This window comes from Pristiophorus japonicus, chromosome 21, assembly GCF_044704955.1.
Source record: "Pristiophorus japonicus isolate sPriJap1 chromosome 21, sPriJap1.hap1, whole genome shotgun sequence".
In the NCBI taxonomy this organism is placed as follows: domain Eukaryota; kingdom Metazoa; phylum Chordata; class Chondrichthyes; family Pristiophoridae; genus Pristiophorus; species Pristiophorus japonicus.
The window spans coordinates 88,918,366-88,929,871 of NC_091997.1; the positions used below are offsets into that span (position 1 = coordinate 88,918,366).

Genomic DNA, 11,506 nt, shown 5'->3' on the forward strand with positions numbered 1-11,506 from the left:
TCTGGGGGAAACACCAACATTTACAAGGCCCTTTTTTTATTTTTTGTTTTTTTTTGGGCACAGAATCAATTTTTTTTCCAAGTGCCCCCTATAAAAGGGGAGGGGGGACACTAAAAGCACCGGCAATTAAAACAAATTAACTTAAAAACATAAAATCAAATTAAAATTTGGTTGCCGGGCGTGATGATGCACTCCAGTCCCTCCGGTGCCCACCTCTCGCGGAAGGCCGCCAGCGTACCGGTGGACACCGCGTGCTCCATCTCCAAGGACACCCTGGACCGGATGAAATTTCACGCGGCGAGTTAGCAGACCGCGGCAGGACTTGAACCTGTAATCTTCTGATAACATCACAGTTACAATCGAAGTCAGACGCCTTATCCATTAGGCCACGCGGCCGCTTCCTTGTACATGAAACTCTTTTGGATCCCAAAAGGTTAGTTTGCAGGTGCAGCAGGTAATTAGGAAGGCAAATGAAATGTTGGCCTTCATTGCGAAAGGGATGGAGTACAAAAGCAGGGAGGTGTTGTTGCAACTGTATAAGGTATTGGTAAGGCCGCACCTGGAGTACTGCGTGCAGTTTTGGTCACCTTACTTAAGGAAGGATATACTAGCTTTGGAAGGGTTACAGAGACGATTCACTAGGCTGATTTGAGAAATGAGGGAGTTACCTTATAATGATAGATTGAGTAGACTGGGTCTTTACTCCTTGGAGTTCAGAAGGATGAGGGGTGATCTTATAGAAACATTTAAAATCATGAAAGGGATAGACAAGATCGAGGCAGAGAGGTTGTTTCCATTGGTGGGGGAGACTAGAACTTGGGGGCACAGCCTCAAAATACGGAGGAGCCAATTTAAAACCGAGTTGAGAAAGAATTTCTTCTCTCAGAGGGTTGTGAATCTGTGGAATTCTTTGCCCAAGGAAGCAGTTGAGGCTGGCTCATTGAATGTTTTCAAGTCAAAGATAGATAGATTTTTAAGCAATAAGGGAATTAAGGGTTATGGGGAGAGGGTGGGTAAGTGGAGCTGAGTCCACGACCAGATCAGCCATGATCTTGAATGGCGGAGCAGGCTCGAGGGGCTAGATGGCCTACTCCTGTTCCTAATTCTTATGTTCTTATGACAGTCCGCCTCTGACAGGTAGTCTGCAGTCAAACTGTTTCCCCATCGCTGCGTTAATAGTTGCTCAGGTGTACAGAAAATGGCTGCCTTCTGCTCGGAGAACGCCGTGAGACATGATTTTTTTAATTGTTCGAATGGTGCAGCTCACGTCCTGCTCGGACATGCAGGTCCCAAAGTAGCGCACCGAGCGGCAGCCAGAGGCAGGGCTGACTGTCGTACCCCAGCAGCAGAGCTTCCAAATCCCCACTTTCCCAGAGATAAGTGGGAGAAATGGTACATTTCCCCGGATTAAAGCCCTGCTTTGCAAAAACACCATGTAATTCTCGAGCTACATGGAAGTCGGGGACTCAAAGAGGGCGCGGAGCAGGAGGCAGAGAAGATGGGCGTGCAGGGTCCATAAACGTGGTCAGAGTGGGATTGCCCACTGTGGACGCTTGTAATCATGGAGGTTACATCACATCAGCCTTTTTAATTGCCATCTCCAATATTTTTATAACTAATAAACGTCGAGGAGGTCTGTTGGTGAGGCCTAAAAAAGGCGTACTTGTGCAGCTACAGGGAGAAGGCAAAAAATAAGTAGAAAGAAACAAAGGTGACGTCACAGCCAAGGGGGTAAGTGATTGGCTGGATTGGTGAGTAGTTTTTCTTCTTTCTCTCCTATAACAGTAAGTAACTTGTTAACATTGTTGTTGCCAATTTAAGTGTATCTAAGGGTTAAGTCATGGAAGGAGAGCTTGGTCACGTGATATGCTCCTCCTGTACCATGTGGGAACTCGGGGACACTTCCGGTGTCCCTGACGACTACGTGTGCGGGAAGTGTGTCCGCCTCCAGCTCCTGACGGTCCGCGTTGCGGAATTGGAGCTGAGGGTGGATTCACTCTGGAGCATTCACGCTGCTGAGAATGACGTGAGTAGCACGTGTAGCGAGCTGGTCTTACCACAGGTGGTGAAGGGTCCACAGCCAGCTAGGGAATGGAAGACCAGCAGGAAGAGCAGTGCAAGGAAGGTAGTGCAGGGGTCCCCTGCGGTCATCCCCCTGCAAAACAGATGTACCGTTTTGAGTACTGTTGAGGGAGATGACTCATCAGGGGAGGGCAGCAGCAGCCAAGTTCATTGCACTGTGGCTGGCTCTGCTGCACAGGAGGGCAGGAAAAAGAGTGGGAGAGCGATAGTGATAGGAGATTCGATTGTAAGGGGAATAGATAGGCGTTTCTGCGGCCGCAACAGAGACTCCAGGATGGTATGTTGCCTCCCTGGTGCAAGGGTCAAGGATGTCTCTGAGCGGGTGCAGGGCATTCTGAAAAGGGAGGGAGAACAGCCAGTTGTCATGGTGCACATTGGTACCAACGACATAGGTTTTAAAAAAAGGGATGAGGTCCTACGAGACGAATTTAAGGAGCTAGGAGCTAAATTAAAAAGTAGGACCTCAAAAGTAGTAATCTCAGGATTGCTACCAGTGCCACGTGCTAGTCAGAGTAGGAATCGCAGGATAACAGATGAATACGTGGCTTGAGCAGTGGTGCAGCAGGGAGGGATTCAAATTCCTGGGGCATTGGAACAGATTCTGGGGGAGGTGGGACCAGTACAAACTGAACTGTCTGCACCTGGGCAGGACCGGAACCAATGTCCTAGGGGAGTGTTTGCTAGTGCTGTTGGGGAGGAGTTAAACTAATATGGCAGGGTGATGGGAACCAATACAGGGAGACAGAGGGAAACAAAAAGGAGACAAAAACAAAAGACAGAAAAGAGATGAGTAAAAGTGGAGGGCAGAGAAACCAAAGGCAAGAAACAAAAAGGGCCACTGAATATAAAAGGGCTGCAGGAGGGGTAAAAACTAAAAATCATGGTTTAAAAACTAGGATGAAAACACTCTACCGAAATGTACGCAGCATTAGAAATAAAGTAAATGAGTTGACGGCACAAATCATTACAAATGGGTATGATTTGGTGGCTATTACAGAAACAGGGGGCCAAGACTGGGAATTAAACATACAGGGGTATCTGATGATTCGGAAAGATAGACAAGAAGGGAAAGGAGGTGGTGTAGCTCTGTTAATGAAGGATGATATCAGGGCAGTTGTGAGAGATGATATTGGCTCTAATGAACAAAATGTTGAATCATTGTGGGTGGAGATTAAAGATAGGGGAAAAAGTCACTGGTGGGCTTGGTTTATAGGCCCCCAAATAATAACTTCTCGGTGGGGCGGGCAATAATCAAGGGAATAATGGAGGCATGTGAAAAAGGAACGGCAGTAGTCATGGGGGATTTTAACCTAAATATCGATTGGTCAACTCAAATCGCACGGGTAGCCTGGAGGAGGAATTCATAGAATGCGTACGGGATTGTTTCTTAGAACAGTATGTTACAGAACCTACAAGGGAGCAAGCTATCTTAGATCTGGTCCTGTGTAATGAGACAGGAAAAATAAACTATCTCCTAGTAAAAGATCCTCTCGGAATGAGTGATCACAGTATGGTTGAATTTGTAATACAGATTGAGGGTGAGGAAGTTGTGTCAGAAACGAGCGTACTATGCTTAAACAAAGGGGACTACAGTGGGATGAGGGCAGAGTTGGCTAAAGTAGACTGGAAACACAGACTAAACGGTGGCACAATTGAGGAACAGTGGAGGACTTTTAAGGAGCTCTTTCATAGTGCGCAACAAAAATATATTCCAGTGAAAAAGAAGGGCGGTAAGAGAAGGGATAGCCAGCTGTGGATAACCAAGTAAATAAAGGAGAGTATCAAATCAAAGACCAATGCGTATAAGGTGGCCAAGATTAGTGGGAAACTAGAAGATTGGGAAAATTTTAAACAACAGCAAAGAATGACTAAAAAAGCAATAAAGAAAGGAACGATAGATTACGAAGGTAAATTTGCGCGAAACATAAAAACACAGATAGTAAAAGCTTTTGCAGATATATAAAACGGAAAAGTGACTAAAGCAAATGTTGGTCCCTTAGAAGATGAGAAGGGGGATTTAATAATGGGAAATGTGGAAATGGCTGAGACCTTAAACAATTATTTTGCTTCTGTCTTCACAGTGGAAGACACAAAAACCATGCCAAAAATTGCTGGTCACAGGAATGTGGGAAGGGAGGACCTTGAGACAATCACAATCACTAGGGGGGTAGTGCTTGACAGGCTAATGGGACTCAAGGTAGACAAGTTCCCTGGTCCTGATGAAATGCATCCCAAGGTATTAAAAGAGATGGCGGAAGTTATAGCAGATGCATTTGTTATAATCTACCAAAATTCTCTGGACTCTGGGGAGGTACCAGCGGATTGGAAAGCAGCTAATGTAATGCCTCTGTTTTTTAAAAAAAAGGGGGCAGACAAAAGGCAGGTAACTATAGGCTGGTTAGTTTAACATCTGTAGTGGGGAAAATGCTTGAAGCTATCATTAAGGAAGAAATAGCGGGACATCTAGAGAGGAATAGTGCAATCAAGCAGACGCAGCATGGATTCATGAAGGGGAAATCATGTTTAACTAATTTACTGGAATTCTTTGAGGATATAATGAGCATGTTGGATAGAGGTGTACCGATGGATGTGGTGTTTTTAGATTTCCAAAAGGCATTCGATAAGGTGCCACACAAAAGGTTACTGCAGAAGATAGAGGTACGCGGAGTCAGAGGAAATGTATTAGCATGGATAGAGAATTGGCTGACGACCAGAAAGCAGAGAGTCGGGATAAATGGGCCCTTTTCGGGTTGGAAATCGGTAGTTAGTGGTGTGCCACAGGGATCGGTGCTGGGACCACAACTGTTTACAATATACATCGATGACCTGGAAGAGGGGACAGAGTGTCGTGTAACAAAATTTGCAGATGACACAAAGATTAGTGGGAAAGCGGGTTGTGTAGAGGACATAGAGAGGCTGCAAAGAGATTTAGATAAGTTAAGCGAATGGGCTAAGGTTTGGCAGATGGAATACAATGTCAAAGTGTGAGGTCATCCACCTTGGGAAAAAATACAGTAAAAGGGAATATTATTTGAATGGGGAGAAATTACAACATGCTGAGGTGCAGAGGGACCTGGGGGTCCTTGTGCATGAATCCCAAAAAGTTAGTTTGCAGGTGCAGCAGGTAATCAGGAAGGCGAATGGAATGTTGGCCTTCATTGCAAGAGGGATGGAGTACAAAAGCAGGGAGGTCCTGCTGCAACTGTATAGGGTATTGGTGAGGCCGCACCTGGAGTACTGCGTGCAGTTTTGGTCACCTTACTTAAGGAAGGATATACTGGCTTTGGAGGGGGTACAGAGACTATTCACTTGGCTGATTCTGGAGATGAGGGGGTTACCTTAGGATGATAGATTGAGTAGACTGGGTCTCTACTCGTTGGAGTTCAGAAGGATGAGGGGTGATCTTGTAGAAACATTTAAAATAATGAAAGGGATAGACAAGATAGAGGCGGAGAGATTGTTTCCACTGGTCGGGGAGACTAGAACTAGGAGGCACAGCCTCAAAATACGGGGGAGCCAATTTAAAACAGAGTTGAGAAGGAATTTTTTCTCCCAGAAGGTTGTGAATCTGTGGAATTCTCTGCCCAAGGAAGCAGTTGAGGCTAGCTCATTGAATGTATTCAAGTCACAGATAGATAGATTTTTAACCAATAAGGAAATTAAGGGTTACAGGGAGCGGGCGTGGAAGTGGAGGTGAGTCCACGGCCAGATCAGCCATGATCTTATTGAATGGCGGAGCAGGCTCGAGGGGCTAGATGGCCTACTCCTGTTCCTAATTCTTATGTTCTTATGTAAACAAGTGTTCAATCAATTTTTTTAACTCGCTCAATGATTTTTCTCCTAGATTGCTCGTAGCAATGCCAAGCACGATGGAAGCTAATTAGAATGATTGGTGGAGGACGAAGTGAATTTTTAAAAATTCGTTCATGGGATGTAGGTGTCGCTGACAGGCCAGCATTTCTATCACATCCCTAATTGCCCTTGGGAAGGTCTTCTTGAACTGGGAATCTATGCAGGGGGACAGATGGAAGTAAAATTGGGGCAGAAACAAAAGGTAGTTAGGAGATAAGGAAAGGTGGAGGGTAGAGAAATCAAAGGGAAAAATCAAAAAAGGCCACATTACAATATAATTCTAAAGAGACAGAGTGTTTTTAAAAAAAACCAGCCGGAAGGCTCTGTGTCTCAATGCGAGGAACATTCATCATAAGGTGGATGAATTAACTGCGCAGATAGCTGTTCATGGATATGATGTAATTGGGATTACAGAGACCTGGCTCCAGGGTGACCAAGGCTGGGAACTCAACATCCAGGGGTATTCAACAGTCAGGAAGGATAGACAGAAAGGAAAAGGGGGTGGGGTAGCGTTGCTGGTTAAAGAGGAGATTAACGCAATAGTAAGGAAGGACATTACCTTGAATGATGTGGAATCTGTATGGGTAGAGCTGCGGAACACCAAAGGGCAGAAAACGCTAGTGGGAGTTGTATACAGACCACCAAACAGTGGTAGTGAGGTTGGGGACAGCATCAACCAGGAAATTAGGGATGCATGCAATAAAGATACAGCAGTTATCATGGCTGACTTTAATCTAAATATAGAAACATAGAAAATAGGTGTGGGAGTAGACCATTCGGCCCTTCGAGCCTGCACCGCCATTCAATGAGTTCATGGCTGAACATGCAACTTCAGTACCCCATTCCTGCTTTCTCGCCATACCCCTTGATCGCACTAGTAGTAAGGACTACATCTAACTCCTTTTTGAATATATTTAGTGAATTGGCCTCAACAACTTCCTGTGGTTGAGAATTCCATAGGTTCACCACTCTCTGGGTGAAGATGTTTCTCCTCATCTTGGTCCTAAATGGCTTACCCCTTATCCTTAGACTGTGACCCCTGGTTCTGGACTTCCCCAACATTGGGAACATTCTTCCTGCATCTAACCTGTATAAACCTGTCAGAATTTTAAACATCTGAACTCCAGTGAATACAAGCCCAGTTGATCCAGTCTTTCTTGATCTGTCAGTCCCACCATCCCGGGAATCAGTCTGGTGAACCTTCGCTGCACTCCCTCAATAGCAAGAATGTCTTTCCTCAAGTTAGGAGACCAAAACTGTACACAATACTCCAGGTGTGGCCTCACCAAGGCCCTGTACAACTGTAGTAACACCTCCCTGCACTCAAATCCCCTCGCTATGAAGGCCAACATGCCATTTGCTTTCTTAATCGCCTACTGTACCTGCATGCCAACCTTCAATGACTGATGTACCATGACACCCAGGTCTTGTTGCACCTCCCATTTTCCTAATCTGTCACCATTCAGATAATAGTCTGTGTCTCTGTTTTTACCACCAAAGTGGATAACCTCACATTTATCCACATTATACTTCATCTGCCATGCATTTGCCCACTCACCTAACTTATCCAAGTTACTCTGCAGCCTCATAGCATCCTCCTCGCAGCTCACACTGCCACCCAACTTAGTGTCATCTGCAAATTTGGAGATTCTACATTTAATCCCCTTATATAAATCATTAATGTACAATGTAAACAGCTGGGGTCCCAGCACAGAACCTTGCGGTACCCCACAAATCACTGCCTGCCATTCTGAAAAGTACCCATTTACTCCTCTTTGCTTCCTGTCTGCCAACCAGTTCTCAATCCACGTCAGCACACTACCCCCAATCCCATGTGCTTTAACTTTGCACATTAATCTCTTGCGTGGGACCTTGTCGAAAGCCTTCCGAATGTCCAAATACACCACATCAACTGGTTCTCCCTTGTCCACATCCTCAAAAAATTCCAGAAGATTTGTCAAGTATGATTTCCCTTTCACAAATCCATGCTGACTTGGACCTATCATGTCACCATTTTCCAGATGCGCTGCTATGACATCCTTAATGGGCTAACCAAACTGGTAGCAATTTGGTGGAGGAGGATTTCCTGGAGTGTATAATGGATGGTTTTCCAGACCAATATGTCGAGGAACCAACTAGAAAGCAGGCCATCCTAGACTGGGTCTTATGTAATGAGAGAGGATTAATTGGCCCCTTTGAGAAGAGTGAGCATAATATGGTAGAATTCTTCATTAAGATGGAGAGTGACACAGTTAATTCAGAGACTAGGGTACTGAACTTAAAGAAAAGGTATGAGTCGTGAATTGGCTAGGATAGACTGGCGAATGATATCTAAAAGGTGAATAGGCAATGGCAGACATTTAATGATCACATGAATGAACTTCAACAATTGTACATCCCTGTCTGACGTAAAAATAAAATGGGGAAGGTGGCTCAACCGTGGCGAACAAGGGAAATTAGGGATAGTGTTAAATCCAAGGACGAGGCATATAAATTAGCCAGAAAAAAGCAGCAAACCTGAGCACTGGGAAAAATTTAGAATTCAGCAGAGGAGGACAAAGGATTTAATTAGGAGGGGCTGAAGAGAGTATGAGACTAAGCTTGCAGAGAACATTAAAAACTGACTGCAAAAGCTTCTATAGATATGTGAGGAGAAAACGATTAGTGAAGACAAATGTAGGTCCCTTGCAGTCAGAATCAGGTGAATTGAAAATGGGGAACAAAGAAATGGCAGACCAATTGAACAAATACTTTGGTTCTGTCTTCACCTAAGGAAGACACAAATAACCTTCTGGAAATACTAGGGGACCGAGGGTCTAGTGAGAAGGAGGAACTGAAGGAAATCCTTATTGGTCAGGAAATTGTGTTATGGAAATTGATGGGATTGAAGGCCAATAAATCCCCAGGGCCTGATAATCTGCATCCCAGAGTACTTAAGGAAGTAGCTCTAGAAATAGTGGACGCAATGGTGGTCATTTTCCAATATTCTATAGACTCTGGATCAGTTCCTATGGATTGGAGGGTAGCTAATGTAACCCCACTTTAAAAAAGGAGGGAGAGAGAAAACGGAATTATAGACCGGTTAGCCTGACATCGGTAGTGGGGAAAATGTTGGAATCAATTATTAAAGACTTAATAGCAGCGCATTTGGAAAGCAGTGACAGGATTGGTCCAAGTCAGCATGGATTTATGAAAGGGAAACCATGCTTGACAAACTTCTCGAATTTTTTGAGGATGTAACTAAGGGAGAAGCAGTAGATGTGGTGTATTTGGACTTTCAAAAGGCTTTTGACAAGGTCCCACATGAGATTAGTGTGCAAAATTAAAGCACGTGGTATTGGGGGTAATGTATTGACGTGGATAGAGAACTGGTTGGCAGACAGGAAGTGAAGAGTAGGAAAAAAACGGGTCCTTTTCAGAGTGGCAGACAGTGACTAGTGCGGTACCGCCAGGTTCAGTGCTGGACCCCCAGCTATTTACAATATACATTAATGATTTGGATGAAGGAATTGAATGTAATATCTCCAAGTTTGCAGATGACACTAAGTTGGGTGGTGGTGCGAGTTGTGAGGAGTCTGCAGGGTGACTTGGACATAAAAACATAGAAAATAAGTGCAGGAGTAGGTCAATCGGCCCTTAGAGCCTGCACCACCATTCGATAAGATCATGGCTGATCATTCCCTCAGTACCCCTTTCCTGCTTTCTCTCCATACCCCTTGATCCCCTTAGCCGTAAGGGCCATATCTAACTCCCTCTTGAATATATCCAATGAACTGGCATCAACAACTCTCTGCGGCAGGGAATTCCACAGGTTAACAACTCTCTGGGTGAAGAAGTTTCTCCTCATCTCAGTCCTAAATGGCCTGCCCCTTATCCTAAAGACAGTATTCCCTGGTTCTGGACTTTCCCAACATCAGGAACAATCTACCCACTCTTAACTTGTCCCGTCCCTTCAGAATCTTGTATGTTTCTATGAGATCCCCTCTCATTCTTCTAAATTCCAGAAAATATAAGCCTAGTCGATCCAGTGAGTCAGTCCTGCCATACCGGGAATCAGTCTGGTGAACCTTCGCCGCACTCCCTCAATAGCAAGAACGTCCTTCCTCAGATTAGGAGACCAGAACTGTACACAGTATTCTAGGTGTGGCCTCACAAAGGCCCTGTACAAATGCAATAAGATCTCCCTGCTCCTATATTTAAATCCTCGAGCTATGAAGGCCAATATACCATTTGCCTTCTTTACTGCCTGCTGTACCTGTCCGCCAACTTTCAATGACTGATGAACCATGACGGGTTAGGTGAGTGGGCAAATGCATGGCAGTTGCAGTATAATATAGGTAAATGTGAGGTTATCCACTTTAGTGGCAAAAATAGGGAGGCAGAATATTATCCGAATGGTGACAGATTAGGAAAAGGGGAGGTGCAATGAGACCTGGGTGTCATGGTACATCAGTCATAGCGAGAGGATTTGAGTATAGGAGCGGGGACGTCTTACTGCATTTGTACAGGGCCTTTGTGAGGCCACACCTTGAATATTGTGTACAGTTCTGGTCTCCTAATCTGAGGAAGGACATTCTTGCTATTGAGGGAGTGCGACAAAGGTTCACCAAACTGATTCCCGGGATGGCAGGACTGGCGCACTGGATCGACTAGGTTTATATTCTCTGGAATTTAGAAGAATGAGAGGGGATCTCATAGAAACATAAAATTCTGATGGGATTGGACAGGTTAGATGCAGGAAGAATGTTCCCGATGTTGGGGAAGTCCAGAACCAGGGGTCACAGTGTTAAGGATAAGGGGTAAGTCATTTAGGACCGAGATGAGGAGAAACTTCTTCACCCAGAGAATTGTGAACCTGTGGAAATCTCTACCACAGAAAGTTGTTAAGGCCAGTTTGTTAGATATATTCAAAAGGGAGTTAGATGTAGGCCTTGCGGCTAAAGGAATCAAGGAGTATGGAGAGAAAGCATGAATTGGGTACTTAGGTTGCATGATCAACTATGATCATATTGAATGGTGGTGCAGGCTCGAAGGGCCAAATGGCCTACTCCTGCACCTATTTTCTATGTTTCTATGCTGCAGTCTGTGTGGTGAAGGTACCCCCACAGTGCTGTTAGGGAGGGAGTTCCAGAATTTTGACCCTGTGATGATAAGTAACGGTGATATACTTCCAAGTCAGGATGGTGTGTGACTTGGGAACATGAAGGTGATGGTGTTCCCATGTGCCTGCTGCCCTTGTCCTTCTAGGTTGTAGAGGTCACGAGTTTGGAAGGTGCTGCCGAAGAAGCCTTGTCGAATTACTTCAGTGGAGCCATGGTGCATCAGTGATGGAAGGAGTGAATGTTTAAGGTGCCAATCAAGCGGGCTACTTTGTCCTGAATGGTGTCAAGCTTCTTGAGTGTTGTTGGAGCTACACTCATCCAGGCAAGTGGGGAGTATTCCATCACATTCCTGACTTGTGTCTTGTAGATGGTGGACAGGCTGTGGGGAGTCAGGAGGTGAGACACTTGCTGCAGAATACCCAGCCTCTGACCTGCTCTTGCTACCACAGTATTTGCGTGGCTGGTCCAGT

At 45.0% G+C, this 11,506-nt stretch overlaps 1 non-coding gene across 1 annotated transcript; it reads right to left on the bottom strand.

The window, feature by feature from the left end:
* Nucleotides 1–307: 307 nt before the first annotated feature.
* On the bottom strand, nt 308–396 carry trnar-ucg (transfer RNA arginine (anticodon UCG)). Its single transcript is given in 2 exon segments — nt 308–343; nt 360–396. It is a non-coding gene; the product is annotated as a tRNA-Arg (tRNA).
* Between the last annotated feature and the right edge of the window lie 11,110 nt (nt 397–11,506).